The sequence below is a fragment of the Equus asinus genome, chromosome 8 (genome assembly GCF_041296235.1).
Source record: "Equus asinus isolate D_3611 breed Donkey chromosome 8, EquAss-T2T_v2, whole genome shotgun sequence".
NCBI classification, from domain to species: Eukaryota; Metazoa; Chordata; class Mammalia; order Perissodactyla; family Equidae; genus Equus; species Equus asinus.
The window spans coordinates 5,928,526-5,950,642 of record NC_091797.1 but is presented as its reverse complement, the minus strand read 5'-3'; the positions used below and the strand labels follow the sequence as shown (position 1 = coordinate 5,950,642).

The following is a 22,117-nucleotide window of genomic DNA, read 5'->3' as shown; positions in this document are numbered from 1 at the left end:
TGTAGCAGTTTATAATTTACAATGCCTTTTCCTATTTAGCTCCTATAATGAACGTGAATTGGCAGGCACTCTTAAGCTCTAATAATTGCACGATTTTGAGTAAGGTATTTTCTTTGCTGTCATGAAGCTTACACTTCAGTGGAAGAGAAAGGAAATGCAGTATGTACTATTTCTATAATGGAAGTACAAATAAATTGCTATGGGAGAACACAGGAGGGTAAGGCAAATTCTATTTGGAAACTGAGATGGTTTCATAAGAGAAATGCCATTTGTACCACTTCTTCCAGGCAGTATTAGTATTATATAAGCAGAGGTAGGAAGATGATCAAGTTTGTGCATGCACAAGAAATAGTACCTAGTCTAGTTTGGTTAAAGAATACAACACAAAGCAAGTAAAAGTGGAGCTAAACCTGGAAAATGTGTATTAGGCTAATTTATAAAGACCTTTAGCTCCTAGTTATGTATTCAGGATCTCTCTGTAGTAGTGGTGAATGAGGCATAATGAAAGTTGGGATAGGTAAGAAGGAGATGACTTAAAAGGCTACAGAAAAGGCAGAGTTAGTAAGCACCAGAAATAAGGCAGTAGCGCAGAGGCTGGGCTACCATTTACCAAACCCATTTCACTGTTCTCACGATCACAGAGTTGGACCATATTTATGAAACTCCCTTACAATTAAGATTTGGAAAAAGAAAGAGAAAAGGAAATTGCTAGGACACATACTTATGTTTAATTTACTATGCAGATATACCAACAGGAAAAAAAAAGATATAAAACACAAATTCTGAACATTCTACCAAATTCACCAGTGAATTTCTGGAGAAGGTTGACCTTCCACTCAGATTTGGTGAACAGAGAAGCCCATTGTGGCTTAATGAAATGGCTCATCTCCAAGGCAATGTTCGATCTTGCATCAGCCCAAGCATGGCCCCCAGGTTACATTAGGATGATTTTGATACTTTTTCTCACTCAAAAACACAGCAGACTTGCAAAGCAATATTTTCTCCCAAAGACAAAGGGAGCATAAATGTTGAATAAAAGAAAAAGAATTCAGGAAATTTATTTATTTTTTGCCGAGGAAGAATTGCCCTGAGCTATCATCTGTGCCAACATTCACCTATTTTTTAGTATGTGGGCCAACAGCATAGCATGGCCACTATTAGTGCAGTGCAGGTCTGTACCTAGTAATCGAACCTGGGCCGCCAAAGAAGAGTTTGCCAAACTTAACCACTAGGCCACTGGGGCTGGCCCAGGAAATTTATTTTTCCTTATTAGATATTTATGAAGTTGGAATTAAATGTTTATTTTATTTTAATCTTCTGTAGAATGGTTTGCAAATAAAATTTATTTTTAAAAAATGGATCCTATATCTCTCTCTTGCCCCATCTTTCAGCTCTCTATCCATATCCAGGGTGATCTTAGACGCCTTGCATCAAGTCAAAGAGGGTGGCACAGATGAGAATCTGAGTGCCTTAATGACTATACATACTGCTTCCTGTCACCAATTAGCAGAGCCCCCATTTTGGAATTTCAGTTAGTGAATAATACCCTTTTTTTTTTTTTAGTGTGGAAGATTGTCCCTGAGCTAACATCTGTTGTCCATCTTCCTCTTTTCTGCTTGAGAAAGATTATCCTTGGGCTAACATCTGTGCTGGTCTTCCTCTATTTTGTATGTGGGACGCCACCACAGCGTGGCTTGATGAATGGTGTGTAGGTCCACTCCCAGGATCTGATTCCACGAACCCCGGAGCACCGAAGCAGAACGCACGAACTTAACTGCTAAGCCACCAGGCCGGCCTCTATATTTTTATTATTTTAAAAGCAGTAAGCACTAAGATTTTGGGGGTTATCTTCAATATCTACTAGCATTATCTTGAATATTCAACAGTATTACAGAAAGGAAATAAAAGGGAAGATACAAGAACTACAGGAAGTTGGTCAAGGTGGTTTTCATAAAATGTGAGAAGATGAAGGTAAACATAATCAAGATTTTGCTCCTAGATAACTAGGATCATGGCAATCTGAGACCAAAGATAGGGTGCATGAGGCACAAAATTAATTTATTTTAGAATGTAATGGTAGGAAGTCTAAGTGTATGATTAGGGTTGAGTGAGAGAGGGCCACCAAAATAAAAAATATTGTAAAATAATATTTTGGAAGTATTTTGATAATTCATTGAAGCAGCAAATTAGTCTGTGTATGGGGATAATCACGATTTCTCTTATTCCTTCATATGTACTGCACAGTTTAGCATCATTTATAAATTACTGTTGGGAAGGCATATTATTTCCAGTGCTGAGAGCCTCTAAAAGCTTCACGCTGGTCTTTTTAAGAATAGGTCTCTGTTCAGGTGTCTGGAGAACAGCTGGAAATTTGGATATGGTCCTCAGGAGAGAAATCAATTTTAAAAATAAAAGACACAGGAGGCATCCTCTTAGAAGTGATTGCTAAAGCCACCAATTTGCATAGTCTCTCAGGAGACAGCAGATAAAAATAAGAGTAGAATATCATCAAGTTTTATCTCTATTTAGTAAACAGGAGGAGTAATTGGCAAAACTAAGAGTAGTCCACAGGTAGGAGTGGAAGATGGAAAAGAAAGGAGCAGTCAGTAGCAAGTTTCACTGCGAATATCCCACGTCAGACTCATACTGGATGGACCCATCAGGGAAATCATTCTGGTTGTTTGGTCAAAGTGGACAAAAAGATCATTCTTAAATATTTCTGCCACAATCTGGATCCTGGTCCAAAAGCAACTGAACCCATATGGATACACGATGTGTAGATAAAGTCATAAGTGTTTACATATCTCAGTTAAAGAGCATATAAAAAACAGACCAATAATAATAGAAGAACCAGAGAATGACCACCTTCACCAAAGGTTCAGTCCCAAATGTTACGGCTGAAAGCATACCTTAGACACAAGAAGAAAGGGCAGGCTGAGATGTACCTGGGTTATAAGGCTTCAAGGCATGCCATGGAAATGAAGGCAGGAGAAGGAAAGAAGAAATCAATCCCAGGCCCACCAGCCAAGGACAATTTAAGACGGCGCATTTTTCAGGCTGCAAATGTTTTTGTATGCTTGTTGAGTGAAACAAACATATTATGGAAAGTGTAGAGAAGAGTTTGTGAAGAACTAAGGTCTGAGAAGGGTTTGGAAGGAAAAAATTACTTTGCTAGAAAAAAGAAGACAATGACATTAATAAACACCTATTATGTACCACAAACTTGCTAGAGAGGATGATGGGCAGAGACCGATTCTTTTGGTTCAATATGAAGCTTCTCCCCTTACAAGTATTGGAGGTTAGGCAGATTATTTACCCTTCATTCACTCAGGAGTAAACCAGTAGGAGAATAACTTATTCAAATAACACGTTTCAGAGAGATTAAACAGGAACTCTATTAACAATTGTGATGTGACAACAGGTGCACAAGTTAGACAAACTAGGATATCTGATAACCCTATTTAGTAGGCAAAATATTGAGGTTAAAAATATTTGTGTTTGCTCTTTTCGTCCACCGTTTTCCGTGTTCTTTATACCCTAGGGTAAGATGCATCATGGCTGTCCGCTCTCTGCAGTCTGCCCAACAGGAAACGCGCTCCTCATACTCTGGGCTAAGCTTTCTTACAGTCAAACCTGCTTCACTTCCCCCTTCAGGTTTGTGATCTCAGATATCAGTATTTTTGAAATCTCATGGAGGGGTTAATAATATAAGATAACTTAATCTAATAGCTCTCCAGCTATATTTCAGTTATAACTAGGGATGCACACGTCATAATATCTTAAACCCAAATTTGTAAAATCTATAGGAAGAAGTTAAGGTATGAGAACTAGAGGATGAGGAAGAAACCTTGTTTGTGCTGGAGGATGTCCTCAAACCCCTCGGGTAACAGCACAGAGAAGGTGCACGTCCCTTCTTCATTACCTCGTAAACCTGCTCTGAAGACCATGGGGATAATAGCCTGAGTTTCAATTCAGGATTTGTTTCGTAATAGCTGTGACTCCTCAGGGAATGGCCAGTAATCCATGGTAAACTACACTTTCCTCAACAATAAAGTGAGGTTATTTCCTTAAAATGGCACAATGTTTTTATGAAGATTAAAGGGAACAGAAATGTTGAGTGCTTACTAAATATTCAGTATGTGATACTCAGCTACCATGGATGTTGTTGTATCATGGAATTGTTGATATCTATGTTATCTCCTCATAAATACCTTAAAAAATGTGCAATGCCCTCTCATGAGCAACTGCTAGATATTTTTTCCTGTGTTCCATTCTTACCTCCATCACTTGTATACAAGATTCAGAGAATGAAACAAAACTCTAGGGTCTCTACTCTTTAAATTGATCACTTTAATCCCAGTTTGAAAATTATATAACCATGGTAAACAAATCTCTGAATGAAGTAAGCACGGATAAACTCTAAAGACTTTCCATTCTCAAACACAAACAACAGTCATCATACAATGTGGGCCATTTCCTCACGAAGCACATCCACCCCAAGTTGTGAGTGTTGATATTCTCTCGTGCACTTGATGTTTCCAAATTTAAAACATGCTAATATTTTTCCAGTTTCTAAAGGGAATTCTAATTTGTGAGTCTGTAGAATTTCACTTCTCTGGGCACACTTCTTGATGTATTTTAACTTAACAATCCAAACCCCTTTTATACACAAGCAAGTGGTATAGATTCATGTTTCTATAAAACTAAGTCTTTTATGTCATTTACATATAACTAATATTCTATTATACCAAAGCAAAAAAGGAAATATAAATTACGTGTGTGTATTCAGAAAAAGTAAGAAATAACCATTGGAAGCAATATAATGTGCTGTCAAAGATTCTTATAACATCTGTAAACACATTAGCCAATGTGTCATCTTACGTTTAGTGTTTAAGAGCACGGGCTTTGGAGTCAGATGACCTGCGCTAGTTCCCATCTCCCACTCTTATTTGCTGTGTAACCATCAAGGCTAAGAATTTCTTTCAGTCTTGGTTTTCTCAATTTTAAAATGGTGTTGATTATATATACTTTACACAGTTATATATACTTTACATAGTTACTGTAATACTTAAATGAGTTGGTGTAATTAAATTTTTTAGCAAAATTCCTCTATAAATTGTGGTTGTTAATACATAGGAATATTTTTAATATGGTCTTCATTGCTTTCTTTGGATGTTGATTAAATAGAACACTTTGAATACTTAAAATTTGGCTTCTCTCTGATGTATTCTAAAAGACACAGTTGGGTTAGTACCAATGTAGAAACCACACATGAAAATACAGCAATCTCAGAATTCCATAGCCATTTTCTTCTGCAATCCTAAAATAAAGGAGGTTCTTAGTGTATTGTTTTTTATTTCATTTCATTAAGCTAAGAAAGATTTAGGAGAAATACTCTTAAAAATAAGTCTATTTAATAAAAAAGTTTAAGATTGCTAGTAAGGTAAAATTATTATAAAAAGGCTAACACACAGGGGCTGGCCCCGTGGCCGAGTGGTTAAGTTCGTGCGCTCCGCTGCAGGCGGACCAGTGTTTCGACGGTTCGAATCCTGGGCGCGGACATGGCACTGCTCGTCAGACCATGCTGAGGCAGCGTCCCACATGACACAACTAGAGGAACCCACAACGAAGAATACACAACTATGTACACAACTAGAGGAACCCACAACGAAGAATACACAACTATGTACCGGGGGGCTTTGGGGAGAAAAAGGAAAAAATAAAAGAAAAAAAAAAAAAGGCTAACACACAAATTTAATCTCTTGCCTGAGCTACTGCCATATGTCCTAATTCAATGTCCTACCTCTGTTCTTGCCTTTCTTCATTCCACTCTCCCCACAGCAGCCAGAGTGTAAAACGTGAAACAGAGTATGTGCCTGTCCTGTTAAAAATCCTCAAGAGCTTCCATTACACTTAAAATCTAACTTCATCCTAGTTTACAAAACCTATATGATCTATTTCTTGCCTAACCCTCTCACTTAAGCACATACCACTCACTTTCTTCCTAGTCCATTAGGCTTCACCCATCACTTTCTTTCTATTCTTGGAACACATTTATCTTCACTGCTAGAACAGAAACTTTGTACTTGCCATTTCCTCTGCCTGGAAAGCTCTGGACCTGGATTTTAGCACAGTTCAGATATTCTTACAAGTCAGATCTTAATTCAATGACCTCTCCTTTCAGAGGCCTCCCACCACTGTGAAATTGAACGTAGTGGAAAGCCCTTCCCTACCACCACTCCATCAATCACGTCACTCTTGTATTGTCTTGACACTTATTCCTAAAATTCTGAAATTCTTATTCATTCACTTTTCTGCCTGTTCATTGCAAGCTCCTTCAGACCAAGGATTTTGTTTACCATTTCCACCACTGCATTTCTAGCACCCAGAACATTATTTCCTAAATGATAGTAACACAATAAATATTAGTTTAATGACCAATTGAAAATATACAAATTAAAAGAGAAGCTTCTTTACAGCATCTCATTAATAAATCTGAAAAAAAATGTTGGGAGAAAATATTCAATGGGAAGGGGGGAGGGTATCTCATTCTTCCCAAGCTGAAATGTATTGTGCAACAAGAGCAATTTAAAAACAGTAAGTGTAGGGGCTGGCCCTGTGGCTGAGTGGTTAAGTTCGTGCGCTCCGCTGCAGGCAGCCCAGTGTTTTGTTGGTTCGAGTCCTGGGCGCGGACATGGCACCGCTCATCGGACCACGTTGGGGCGGCGTCCCACATGCCACAACTAGAAGGACCCACAATGAAGAATATACAACTATGTACGGGGGGCTTTGGGGAGAGAAAGGAAAAAGTAAAATCTTTAAAAAAAAAAAACAGTAAGTGTAGACAGAAGTATCAACAAATACACCATTGAAGTGGCATAAAGAGTACACACAACCCATTCATCACTAATTGTGTTCAGTCTAACTCTTCCATAGGCTTCGCATCTGGCCCTTTTCCTGGACCCATTTGACATGCTTTATTTTAGGCTCTCAACTTCCCTCCTCGTCTTCTAACTAGGTAATGTCTTTAAAATATGAATTTTATTCTTGCTTGAATCAAGGATCAGTGGAAATCACCTCTTGTAATCAACATGCTTATTCATATATGTATATTAAATAGTGCCCTAAAATAAATGTCTTTAAAGTGACAACCACGCTTTTCTTTTAAAAATATCTTTCATAAGTACTGCATTTTCACATTAAATAGGCAATAACTTAAAATATTTTATTATTTTATACCAGGGTTTGGCAAACTATGGCTCATGGGTGGAATCCAGCTGGCCATCTGTTTGTGTAAATAAAATGTTACTAAATCATAGCCACATCCATTTGTTTATGTATCACCTATGGCTGCTGCAATGCTGCAATGACAGAATAGTTGCCATAGACTGTAGGGCCTACAGAGCCAAAAATATGCATTATATGCCCCTTTTCAGAAAAAGTTTCCTTGTTCCTGTTTAATACCATTGTTTTGCAGAGATTAGCAACTGTGTACATTTCAAATCAGTTTCTTGCAGCAGCTCTATAAAGGCATACCTGTCTCTTTCTTTTCCTATGCAATATAAAGATTACCTCTCAAGATCTCTTATTAGCCTTTAAACATTGATGACATTGGAAAACACACATTACTTCATTTTGACTAGCTTCTTAATGAAACTATTTATTGACAAGTTACCTTATTTAGCAGGAAGCCAATAAACCACCGTATAGGTCAGTGGATTATGCTATTTTAGGCTTTCAAAGAAATGATTAGTTTCTCTAAATGCATGGGCAATCACTGCCATTGCTAAATATCTTCGTACCTAGAAATAAAGGTCTTCAGTTTGTTGCACAGAGCTGCAGTACACAGCCTGTTGACTTGATATATACACAGCTCAAAATTGTGGATTATAAGAAAGTTTTAGTTTATGATGTTTATATAAAAACGTAAGATTTTGATGCTTATCTAAAATACTTTCGTTATTAATTTCTTGGCATATCATCACTCATGGTGATAGGAAGACCTCTCATTTAGCAAGGAAAGTTTTAATTTTTGACAAGCCATACCAAGTAAAGAGATGGTCTTGAAGTCCCTGTTTCCAAACTGTATCTGCGGACAGTGAAAGTGTGGGCTCATCAGTGAATCTCCATATACCAAAAAAGCAGCTGCTATAGTCATGCCAAAATGAATCCGATTTGGAACTAAGTCCCTTTTCCAGAAGCACAGAACTTATCCCTACAAAAACAATTTTTGTTTTTGATTTAAAGGCTTCAAGCTCTCTTTACAGTAGGGATTATAAAAGACGGAAATTTTCCCTTCTGTAATAGGGTTTCTAGCCTCTTTGGCCCTTTAAAAATATTAGCTATGGCTTAAGATCAGAGAAAAATAATACCAATTGCCAGAGATTGCTTTGTCCTTCATGATGTCAATAGTCATCCCTCACTGGTCACCCTGATCTCTTCTTGAAACTTCCTGGCAGCTTTTCTTTACCTACACACAGGCAGCTATGATTTGTAGGACACACATTTCAGAGCTGGGCACATCAGCACCAGATTAAATTCGTGGTCATCACCCTCAAATGAGTCCTATTAATATGGCAAGACAACCTTGCTTCATTTTCTAGTCACATTATTCTTTCCCTCAGTGCTGTAGTTATATGAAAACTATGCAGCAAAATAGACTTGCGGACAACCCACCCTGCTGGGCACATGTGAATTGACTATGGCTTTGCCACTCAGGTGAGCTGGGGAAAAAGGGTTAAAATCTCCACTTCTCGGTTTTCTCTTTTGTGAAATGATGATAATAATTAAAATTATAACATACATTTATGGTGGCATTAATGGCACCTCACATATAGTTAGCCCTGATAAAAAATGTTTTACTGTCACTATGATGCTCCTCTCCCTCCTCCTCGTATCACATCCCTCCTCCTACGTCATTTTCAAACATATAACCATTTGCTAGTCTTTCCCCTGAGAAAGTAGAACCAACTCAGCAAGATTAACCCTGTATCCTCTGTCTCTCCTTTTGCCATGTTTCAATAGAGGAACTGGCTTCTTCCTATATAAGGCCCATCTCTCTCTATCCTCCAGTCTCTATGCCTTCCTATGGGATGCCATTCATTGTTCAACCACTCGCTGTTTTCTAAATCTTTCCTGGAAGATGTAACCATTCTCTTATTAAAAGATAAATTATGGAACTACAAAACTCCTGTTATATGGCTCCTTTTGCAAGGATCCATATTTTGGGTCCCTTGCCACTTTGGGGTGGTCAGGGCTTCTCATTGTTGCTTCACCATCCTGTACAGATTTCCCTACCCTGTTCATACTTCTGTAAATAGTACCTCCTTGAAATGTCATATTTGAACCCTTTTGCATGTGCTTCTGTTTTGTTTTTGTTCATGGTTCTGGCACAGGTGCCTGTGAGCTTCATGGAGTCAGTGGGACCGCTGGGCTAACAGTTTCAAGATGTTTCAGTCATTCACACTCTGTTGATGGCTTAGTACATGCAGGGCACTGAGAAAGGTGAACAATCAACAAGGCATGATGACTGAAGACTAAGAGGAAGCAGATTACCTGACCTGTATTTCACGAAAAGAAGCTCGCTACTTCTCTCAGGAGTTAATTTCTCTTCTTTTCGAAAATAAACACCATTTCTAATCCTCATTTTACCCTCAATAGTAGAATAGTTACTCTTCATCATTACATACTTAGAAACAATATTCATTTAACATAAAACAAAGGAGAAAGTGAATTACTATCCTTGCTTCCTTGGCTGCAGGTACAGCTGTCCACAGAAGAGTAAGCACAATATATGCGAGAGACACCTATATTTCTTCTCACTAAGACACATTTAACAACTCACATGTAACTTTGAAGTACAAAGAAAGCATAAAACCCTAGAAAACATATCTTTTCAAATGTTGTTAAAATCAATTTGTCTGATAATTACATCATGGGATATTCCTTATTGTAGTAATTACATATTTAAGATTCTATGCTGCCACATTATATTTTAATTCTGTCTCTCTACTTTCTGTTTTTCCTGTTCCTGCCTCCCACATCCTATGGCATCTGTGGAGATTACAGAATTGCAAATGCCAGATGGCAGTATGATCATTAAATTCAAACCAATTTCATTTCTGTTTCAATCATGAAACAGAATGATCAAATTTGTAAATGTTTCTGCTCTGGTTATTATATTTTTCTACCTGAGGACAAAGAGTTGGACTTTTAAAAAGAGATTATACCTGTAAATTATAGTATTTTTTCTCTACTGAACTCACCTTTTAAGGTTCTAAAGTTTGATTGGCTAAAACACTTCTATAGATTAATGGGCCCAAAAAGAGGCATAAATAATAAACTACACTTTGAACAGAAAAGTAGTACAAAGTATTATAATCTACAAAAGTTACTGAAAAAATAATTTTGATAGCATTTCTTCATGCAAAAATAAGGATAAAAAATCCCGCAAAACATCGTTCCTCATTGGGAGGTGACATCAGCAAGATGGTAGAATTGGAAGCCCCATAACCTTCTCCACCACTGAGACACCAATTCAATAATACGTAAACCACTTTCCATTGTAAGAAATGCAGAAACCAGTTAAGAGGCTCCTGCACCTCAAGTGAGCATGAAACCAGCCTCATCAAAGCTCCTAGGAAAATTTGTGATGCTCACTTGCCATAGCCCCTACACCAGCTCAGCAAAGTGCAATCAGAAGGAAACTCCCAAATCCCAAATTCTCCCTGGGGAGGAAAACAGAAGACTGGAACATACCTTGAACATTTTGATTTTTGATGGGCTATCTGATGCACTGGTTTCTGTCTTGTCTAAATGTAAATGCTACAGGAAAAGACATAAAGTCAGGGGGTATTGAGAACAAAGGCAATGGTTTGAGCTATCATGACACACACTAGCCACTGTCCCTCCCCCTAGCTCAGCTCAGAGTCTTGCCCAACTTCAAGCAATGATAGGATCCAGCATGTTCTAGATGTTTAGAGAGCTGCTGAGCACAACAAGAGCTCCAAAGGACTCAGTACAGCAGACAGAGGTCAATACAGCTTCTCTCTGATGGGGGAGTGGGGATGTAAGAAGAAAAGTGGAACATACATCCAATATTCCAGCTTTTCAGCATACTTCCTGAGGGATTGGTTTCTGTCTTGTCTATCTTGGAGTTCTGATGGAAACCAGAATACTCTGAATGCCTAGGGGCCAATGAGAACAAAAATGAATTAGGCTACTTAGGGCAGCTCAAGAGAATCTACGGTACTGCAGACTGATACCATAAGGAGTAAGACATTATAAGCTTCTGAAAAGTAAACTGGGAAATCTCTCTAATTGGGAATTTACACACAAAAGTCCAGAGAAGACTCACCCACAGAAAAGGTTGACAAGTTCCCAAAATATCTAGCTGTTCTGATTGGTGAAGATTTCTCTCTCTATGAAGCCAGTCCATAAAGACTAGAAGAGAGGGCTGTTTTTTATCAGATGTAAAGATCCTAACATAAATTAACAATACATGCACACACAAACCAGAGAAATATGGCCTAACAAAAAGAAACAATATAAATCTCCAGAAACTGACCCTAAGAAATGGAGGTATATGAATTACCTGCCAAATAGTCCAAAATAACCATAAGAAAGAGGCCCAATGACTCCAAGAAAATGATCAATAAACAAAATGAGCATACCAACAAAGTTATAGAAAAATATTAAAAAGAACAAACAGAATTTTGAAGTTGAAGAACACCATAACTGAATTGAAAAATTCCCTCCAGGGATTTAACAGCAGAATTGATCAAGGATAGGAGAGAATCCATGAGCTCAAAGACATGTCATTTTAAATTATCCAGTCATAAGGGCAAAAAGAAAAAAGCATGAAGAAAAGTTAAGAAAGCCTAAGGGACTTAAGGAACACGATAAAGAAGATTCAAATATGCATTACAGGGGCCAGCCTGGTGGCGCAGCAGTTAAGATCGCACATTCCGCTTTGGTGGCCCGGGGTTCACCCGTTTGGATGCTGGGTGTGGACCTAGGCACTGTTTGTCAAGCCATGCTGCGGCAGACGTCCCACAAATAAAACAGAGGAAGATGGGCACAGATATGAGCTCAGGGCCAGTCTTCCTCAGCAAAAAAAAGGAGGATTGGTGGCCGATGTTAGCTCAGGACTAATCTTCTTCTTCTTCTTCAAAAAAAGATGAATTACAGAAGTCTCAGAAGGAGAAGTGAGAGAAAAGGAGGCAAAAACCATATTTGAAGAAATAAGGGCTGAAATTTTCCCAAACTGGGGAAGGAAATAGACATCCAAATTTCAGAAGCCCTAGAGACTCAATTAGGATAAAGGAGAGAAAACCACAAAAAATAAAACCTTATGAGACACATTATAATCAAATTGTCAAAAGTCAAAGACAAAGAGATAATTTTGAAAGCAGCAAGAGAAAAGACACTCATCACATAAGGGAAGCCCCATAAGTATATTAACCAAATCCTCAGCAGAAACCTCGCAGGCCAGAAGGGAGTGGGATGATATATTCAAAGTGCTGAAAGGAAAAAAAAAAAAAACCCTGCCAACGATGAATACCATACCCAGAGAAACTGTCATTCAAAAATGAAGGAGAAATAAAGACTTCCATATAAACAAAAGCTGAGGGACTTCATCATCACTAGACCTACCTTACAAGAAATGCTAAAGAGAGAACTTCAAATTGAACTGAAAGTTTGCTAGATAGCAACATGAAAACATATGAAAGTATAAAGTTTACTGGTAAAGGTAAATAGATAGACAAAGACAAAATACTGTAATGATGGTACATAAGACATTTTTAACTCTGGTATAGAATTTAAAAGTCAACAGTATAAAGAAAACCCTGTAACTGAAAAACGATATAAAAACATGTAATCTTTTTTTTTGGTGAGGAAGAATCACCCTGAGCTAACATCTGTGCCAATCTTCCTCTATTTTGTATGTGGGACACTGTCTCAGCATGGCTTGATGAGTGCTGTGCAGGTTTGTGCCCAGGATCCAAACCTGCAAACCCTGGGCCACTGAAGCAGAGCAGGCAAACTTAACCACTATGCCATTGGGCCAGCCCCTAAAAACACGTAATCTTTGACATCAATAACAAGTTGTATGTGAAGAAAAGAAACAAAAGTGTAGAGTTTTTTAAATGTGATTGAAGTAATCAGCTTAAAATAGATTGTTATAACTATAAGGTGTTTAATGCAAGCCCCATGGTAACTACAAAGAAAGTATCTATAGAAGAATACACAAAGGAAAATTAAAAAGGAATCAAAGTATGTCACTATGAAAAAAAATCAATGAAACACAAAAGAAGACAGTGAGAAAGGAAAAGTGGAACAAAAAAGGTACAAGACAGATATAAGCAATGAACAAGACAGCAATAGTAAATTCTTCTCTACCAGTAGTTACTTTAAATATAAATGCATTAAACTCCTCAATTAAAAGACACAAAGAGTGGCTGGAATAGATGAAAAAACAAAATCAAACTATATATTTTCTATAACAGACTCACTTTAGATTTAAAGACACACAAAGACTGAAAGAGAAAAGATGGAAAAAGATGCTTCATTCAAATGGTAACCAAAAAAGAACAGGATTCACCATACTTATATCAGACAAAAGAGTCTTTAAGTCAAAAAACAGTCACAAGACACAAAGAAGGACATTACATAATGATAGAAGGGTCAACTCACCAGAAAAATAAAACAATTATAAATTTATATGCACCCAACAAAAGAGTACCCAAATATATGAGTAAACATTGACAGAACCAAATGGAGAAATATCAACACAATAAAAGTAGATTTCAGTACACTTCTTTCAATTACAGATAGAACAACCAGACAGAAGACCAATAAGAAAACAGAGAACTTGAGCAATACCATAAACCAAGTGGACCTAATAGAATATTTCCAACCAACAGCAGCAGAATACACATTCTTCTCCAGCACACACGAAATATTCTTCATGATAAATCACATATTTAGTCACAAAACAAGTCTTAATAAATTATAAAGGTTGGAATCATGTTAAATATTTTTTCTGACCACACGAATGAAAGTAGAAGTCAATATCGGAAGGAAGACTGGAAAATTCACTAATAGGAAATTACACTTCTGAACAAGCAATGGGTCAAAGAAATCAAAACAGAAAAGGTTTTTTTCTAATTTCTTGAGAAAATACCTTAAGAATGAAAATAAAAACACAACATACCAAAACTCATGAGATGCTGCAAAAGCAGTAGTAAATGGGAAGTTTATAGTGGTAAATGCCACAAATGAAAAAGAAGCGAGATCTCACATAAACAACCTAACTTTATACCTCAAGGAACTAGAAAAAGAAGAACTAAGCCCAAAGTTAGCAGAAGAAAGGAAACAATAAAAATTAGATCAGAAATAAACAAATAGAAAATAGAAGAACAAGAGAAAAAGTTTAAAAAATAAGAGTTGGCTATTTGAAAAGATAAATAAAGTAGACAAACCCTTAGTTAAAGTAACTAGGGAAAAAAAGATGGAAGACTCAAAATCAGAAATGAAAGAGGAGACATTACAACTGATGCCATAGAAATGAAAAAATATGAGACTACTATGAAAAATTATACACCACAAATTTGATAACCTAGAAAAACTAAATTCTTAGAAATATACATCCTACCAAGACTGAATCATGAATAAATAGGAAACCTGAACAGACCAATAACTAGTGATTGAAAATTAAACTATTAATTATTACATTAAAAATATATACTATGACCAAATGGGATTTATCCATGAGATGCAATAACCATTCAACCTATAAAAAAAATCAATGTGATACACCACATTAATGGAACAAAGGATAAAAATCACATGATTATCTCAATAGGTGTAGAAAAAGCATTTGACAAAGTTCAACACACTTTTATATTAAAAACTTTCAACTAACTAATAATAATAGAAGGAAATTACCTCAATACAAGGTAAAGGCCATGTATGAAAAGCCCAAAACTGACATTATATCAATGGAAAAAACCCAAAAGCTTTTCTGCGAAGATCAGGAACAAGACAAGGCTACCACTCTCGCCAATTGTATTCTAAATAACAGTGGATGTCTCAGAGCAATCAGACAAGAAAAAGAAATAAAAGACATCCACATTGGAAAGAAGGAGGTAAAATTATCTCTTTTCACATATGACACAATCTTATGCATAGAAAATGCTAAAGATTTCACACAAAAGTAAGAATAAAGAAATTCAGCTAAGTTGCAGAATACAAAATCAACATACAAAAATTAGTTGCATTTCTATACACTAACAAGAACAATCTGAAAAGCAAATTAAGCAAACAGTCCCAAATCCCACAGAACTGTAAAAAACAAAGCAGCAGTACCCACCAGTCTCATAGCATTCTCCACAGCCATCCCCCAGGGCTCAGCACAGATGGGGCAGGTAGAAAGCGCCCACCTTCCAGTCTTTTTCTGAAACTGGTTTATCTGAATACTTTAAAAGCTGCTGCCTGAGTGCCAGGTTTCTAATTTAGCAGACATCTAGTCGCTGGCTGCCATCCTCACCAGTGACCAGGGAAGCTGGTGGATACCTCTCCCCTCTGCCCTCTCCCTCCCGGCCTGCTCTAATAATAAAACCAAGTCACCATTACCTCCCTGGAAGGAGCTGGTACACACATCTGGCATCCCAGCTTTTGTGGCTGCTGCCTGAGGGATGGGCCCCCAGATCGCCTGCCCACCCCCCATACACCTGGGCCCAGCATAGAGGAAACAGGCAAAACTCCCAACCCAAGGGCTCTCCCTGAAAGGGACCTGACTACACACTTTCCCAGCTCCCGCCTGAGGGCTTAGCTGCTAATCAGCCTGCAATCAATAGACAACAATCAGCTGTGTTTCTATACACTGACAAGTAACTGTCAGAGAAGAAAACAATCCCATTTACAAAAGCATCAAAACGATAAAATACTCAGGAATAAATGTAAGCAAGGAAGTGAAAGACTTATACATCAAGAACTAGAAAACATTGCTGAAACAAGTTTAAAAAGACACAAATAAATGGAAAGATAGCCCATGGTCATGGACAGTCAGAATTAATATTGTTAAAATGTGCTTTCCATTCAAGGTGATGTACAGTTTCAATGCAATCTCTATCAAAATTCCAATGGCATTTTTTTTGCATAAATAGGAAAAACAATCCTTAAATTCATATGGAACCACAAAGGGTTCTGAATGGCCAAAAAACCTGAGGAAGAGAAACGAAGCTGGAGGCCTCACACCTCCCACTTCAAAACATATTACAAAGCATATAGTAAGCAAAACAGTATGGTACTGGCGTAAAGGCAGACAATAGACCAATGAAACACAATAGAAAGCCCACAGATAAACCCATAAATATGTGGTCAGATGCTCTTTGACAAGGGTGGGAAGACTATACAATGTTGAAAGGATATTATTGAACTGAAAACAGGATCTCAAAGAGATATCTACGCTCCCATATTCATTGCAGCATTACTCACAATAGCCAGGAGGTGGAAAGAACCTAAAGGCCCATCGATGGATGAAAGGACAAGGAAAGTGTATATGCATACAATGGAATGTTACTCAGCCTTAAAAAGAAGGAAATCCTGTCATATGATACAACATGGATGAATCTTGAGGACTTCATGCTAAGTGAAATAAGCCAATCACAAAAGTACACATGCTGCATGACTTCATTTATACGTCATATCCAAAGCAGTCCAATGCATAGAAGCAGAAATGAGAAGGTGATTGCCAGGGTTTGGGGAGGGGGAAATGGGAACTGCTATGCAATAGGTTTGGAGTTTCAAACATGAAGATGAAAAAGTTCTAGAGATCTGCTCTACAACAATGCAAACACAGTTAACAATACTGTATTGTACACTTAAAAATTTGTTAACAGGGGGCTGGCCCCATGTCATAGTGGTTAAGTTTTCATGCTCTGCTTCGGTAGCCCAGGGTTCAGATCACAGGTGCCATGCTGTGGCAGTGTCCCACATACAAAATAGAGGAAGATTGGCACAGATGTTAGCTCAGGGACAATCTTCCTCACAAAAAGAAAAAAAACAATTTGTTAATAAGGTAGTTTCATGTTATGTGTTTTTTACCACAATAAAAAAATATCATTGTTTGTGACAAAATTAGAAGTGAGGAAAGCACCAATCAGTGCTTATTATAATTTTAAGAACACTGTGTGAACTGTTTAATACAAGTTTTATGTTAAGCAACCAGTCAGTATTAACTTGAAATATCTCATTATGCACATATTTGAGTTAGAATAAGGTCTAATATAAATCAAAAACCAAACTAAAATAAAAATATAAGGCTGAGCATGAGGAGACCTAAATTCTAATTACAATCTCAACAACCTGGGAGTCAATGTTTCAATGCTTTGATCTATCAGATGGGGATAAATTGTCCTATTTCATAGTACTCTTCTAATACCGAAATATTATAAAATACAGTATGTTAAAATAAGGGAGAATTAGACAAATGCAAATAGTACTCTTTGAGCAATGGTTTTCAAGTTAACAGTATAATTTAAAGAATAGAGAATATGAGAGTATTCTTTTCTTATCTATGCCACTGGCTACTTGAGCAAATCATTTACTTCCTTGTTTTGTACCAGGAGATCCACAGAGGGCCAGCTCTCACCTTGTACTTCCAACTGAAACCCTCCACTGCCTAATGACTTAGTATCAGCCACAACCACATTCGAAATTCCACTATTGGTAAGAGATAGGTAGACAGTAATGCAAAATTAACGTCATCTAACTATTTGGAGTTAGCTGATACAGGAAAAGACAACACAAAAAGCATTTCAAACAGCAATTTTGTGCTCACTCTAAATTACTTTTTCATTATATTACAATTATTTTGAAGACATATAACAAAAAATTTTCTAAAACTGGCATAGTGGCCGTACCAAGTTTATGTGGTAGAGGGTAAAGTTCTGAGGTCACTATGAACATCCCATGGGTAGTTCTTCAAAATATACCTGATTTTCCTTGTCCAAACCCACTTTCACTTTGTAAGACAATCTGCAGACTAATCTGGAGGGAAGAAGGGTAGGGACGAAAGGAAAAGCATTCCTCGTTTGAAAAATCTCTTTAGTAGATTCTGACACATGTCCCCTTACAATTCGAAAAGAACTAGAGTGTAGTGGAGGAAGCTGGATCCTGAAATATATACGAATTACTTGTGAACATGTTGAAATCTGGTATTTAATTCTAAGTCTTACAGTATTGCTTTGCTGCTTCTACCAATTTCTCTCAAAGTGTGCTCTGTTCTACCTCTCCATCAGAATAAAAACTCTGACATCTGAGAACATCTCCAGACCTACTGAACCAGAGTCATGGTGGATGGTTCCTAGGAATCTATACTTTATTCTCCCCAGGTGAAATTTATGCACACAAAAACCTTAATGTCATTCCTTTATATGAAATGCTTCTATTTATACAAATAAATTTCATACAATTTTCATACAAATAAAGCAAATATTATTAATCAAAATTACATGCATTGAAGTGAAAGCCATATTTTAGACCTGGATTTTGATTCGAAAAGGGGAGCCACATATCTTCCCTGACCTCTTTTAATCTTGCTGACCATACTTGATCATCAACACCACATTCAGCTCTGGACAGTCAAGTACAGCTATTTACACGTGAGTCACATTAGGAAGTAGATTGGAAAGTTCCCATTCCAACAGTAAATGAGATCCTGATGATTATACTCTGGTTTTTTCAATCTCAGGAAAAAACATCAATTTAGAAGCAAAAACTGTTGGTTTTGACCTTTATTAAAAGCATCATCATCATTTTATTCATATATATAGTATAGAAAAGAATCTAAAAGCTTAAAGGTCTCCTAACAGCAGTATAATAAACTTGTTCATTTTACTTTCTAAGATTCAAGAAAAATGGGTTGTTTCTATGGCTAAACTAATAGTTTGAGGTCCCTTTATTATAGACTTAGAAGGAGCAAATATGGTTTAGGCCATATCTTAAAAACGGTGTGGAATGTTTTCAAGCCAGTTCTATGATAGGCTCAAATCCGTATGTTGAGCTCAATTTCAGTCTTCTCTTACATGAATTAATAACAGATACTTGTCAAATTATAAATGCAGATGCATATTGCATTCTTGACAACATAGATTTTTGTTGCACAGAATTAATTTTACTGACAATTAAGATAATTTCATTACTATCTTAATCTAACAATATGTTATTTTGATGCCAAAGACCTTAATTTATCTTCTCCATATAAAAAAGAATAGTCTTGGAGGAAAAATTTACTCAAATTAAATCAACATTAAGATTTCCAGGTAAAGCATGCATAAGGAAGGGAATTTAATACAGAAACCATCTTTCTGCTTCATGTTATGGTCTTGTATAGCTGACTTTCAATGGCAGGCCTCAAACCTTTATGGAAATTAATTCCTTAGACATACACAACGTGTTTCATGCTAGCAGAAGACATGAGGCTCCTGGGTCAGAGACAAAAATTTTATTATTCACAGCATAACAGGCAATATGAACATCAATTTTCTTCTCCTCTGATCAACATGGCCTTAACATTCCCCTCATCTTGACTAAACCTTAGACAGATTACTTCTTGACTACAGACCCCTGACTTCCCTTTTCTTAGAGCATTTGCTTTAGAAAACTTGCAATTGTAAATTCTTTCTCTGGCCCCTTTCAGATGTAAATCTTCTCCCAGTCTCTTGCCAGTTTTACAACCCAGGAATGTCTTTCTCATGGACCTGGGAGCCATTCCTTTGAAAGGTAATCATTAAGAAAGATGGAGTTCCTATATCCCAATCTCTGTGAGAGAGTAGAAACCTGACTTTGACAAGCATCAGTGAGGAAACACGGACGGCCTAATCCCATCGACCCAGCTGGCCCACTAGCGTCCTTCAGTACTCTTCCACTCACTCACACCAGCACTTAAAAACTCTCCTGCCTTTTGTTTCAATGAAGTTGAATTCAACCTTTCCCTTTGATTGGAATAGTCTTGCCCCATCACAGTAGTCTTGAATAAAGTGTTCTTTGCCTGTTGAACTCTATCCAGTGCACCCTTTCTTTGACACCCCCAGTCCCTTGGCGGCAATGAGGAAAAGCCCAGGCAGACGCTCCACTAATCGCGAGTTTATATCACTGCTGAGGAAACACAGGCTTAGGAACCTCAATCCCATAAGAAGATTGCCAGTAAATCTGCCTAACCTTGGCCCAAGGTGAGAGTGAAATGAAGGGAACAAAATTTGCCACCCCAAAATGTGTCTCTTTAACATGAGGATTATTTTAGGATGACTATTTTTAAGGAAAAAAAGACTCAGAAAGTTTTCTGGTTACTTCTCCCTTAACTGCCTGAAAGAATTTAGAAAAATAGCCTGTAATAGGAACAGAGCTATTACCAGAGATATCTACGAAGAATATGGGCTAAGTGTGGTGGGGCAAGGCCTAGAGATCAGAGTCCTCTCCATGTCCCAGTGTCTCTGCACCGATTGGCAAACATTTGTTTACCAAATACTTGCTTTTCCATCTCCATGTGAATTGCTTTCCACCCTTGGAAAGTCCCAAACCAGCAGCCCCAACATCCTCTTTTGCCTTTAGTTGAAGATGGATTTAAGGTGAGGGCTTTGGCCATTTTGGTGAGTTACTCAGTTTTCCTGGGTCTCTCTCATGCATACAACAAGAGATTTTCACATTTTGAGGTATATAGGGTTACTATTCGGGGTCAAAATTGATTTGGCTTGGGGCCGGCCCGGTGGCATAGCAGTTAACTTCACACATTTCACTTCAGTGGCCCGGGGTTCGCCAGTTCGGATCCCGGGTGCAGAGATGGCACTGCTTGGCAAGCCATGCTGTGGTAGGCGTCCCACATATAAAGTCGAGGAAGATGGGCACAGATGTTAGCTCAGGGCCAGTCTTCCTCAGCGAAAAGAGGAGGATTGGCAGCAGATGTTAGCTCAGGGCTAATCTTCCTCAAAAAAATTTAAAAATTTAAAAAAAAACTGATTTGGCTTGAACTAAAAAGCCTGATTTATGGCCTATCAAATATACATTGTACGTCTGCTTTATCCATTAAAGTAAAGACTGCACTCTCTTAAGACAAGCATGCAGACTTCCCCTCCTACACCCTATTAGTAAAGCCTTATTGGTAACACCTCATTGGTAACGCTCAGATTAGTCCCTCTCCCGACATCAGGATCATGTTGACCTGCTGATTGGTAATTGAACGCCTCCTTGAAACTTTGATGGAAACGTGTCCTTTGTGTGTATAATGAATGTTCTTTTTTCTAAAAAGATATAAGACTGTACTGAAACCCATGCTTCTCTGGAATGTTTTCTAAGGCTTTCTTGAGTTATAATCCTCACTGAGGCTCAAGTGAAACTCACCTTATTTCTCTTATCTATAGAATGGTTATTGGTTATTATGCATTGACACATGTTATCAAGCTTTATTTGATTTTCTCCTGTTCATTTATCTCCTATCAATTTAATTCTTAGATCAGGCAGAACATAAAAGAGTAGGAAAAAATTTCCTTCTCCCCTATAGAAACGCTATCTTTATTATCCTGGTCAAGGGACAAATTTGCTCTCTGACCCAGAGGGAGATCCCATCTCTATTTTCCAAGGCTCTTTGCTATCCCAACACATATCTGATAGACAATTTTATATCGAAGAGATAATACTCACAATGCACATAATTAGTGGTTAATTCATTTGGTGTCTAATCATTTGAAAATATTAAAATATACTTATGTTTTTGAAATGAAAAATCAAGTTTTTAAATTTATTCTTCAATCACTTATTAATTTGTTTATTTTATTGTTTATTCTGTCATGTATTCAACAAACATTCTTTTGGTTGCCTACTTTCCATCAAATGCTCTGAACAAGAGTTACAAGATTAAAGTACAGTAAGTTCATGTTCTCCAGGAGCTCCACTACAGTAGCTAAATAATTAACTTGCTAATTATGTACCACATTCAAAGAAGTCACAGAGATAGAGTGACCAAGACAGGCCTAGAATTTCAAAGAATGAGGTTAAGTTTGTCAGACAAAGAACAGGGAAGGCATATCTATCAAGACGAATAAAAGAAAAAGGCTAA

General features: G+C 37.3%; 1 protein-coding gene across 1 annotated transcript in view; it reads right to left on the bottom strand.

Moving 5' to 3' along the window:
- Positions 1–22,117, bottom strand: part of LOC106833131 (protein eyes shut homolog) — a 319,291-nt gene that overhangs the window by 277,592 nt on the left and 19,582 nt on the right. The gene's annotated exons all lie outside the window — the stretch shown is intronic.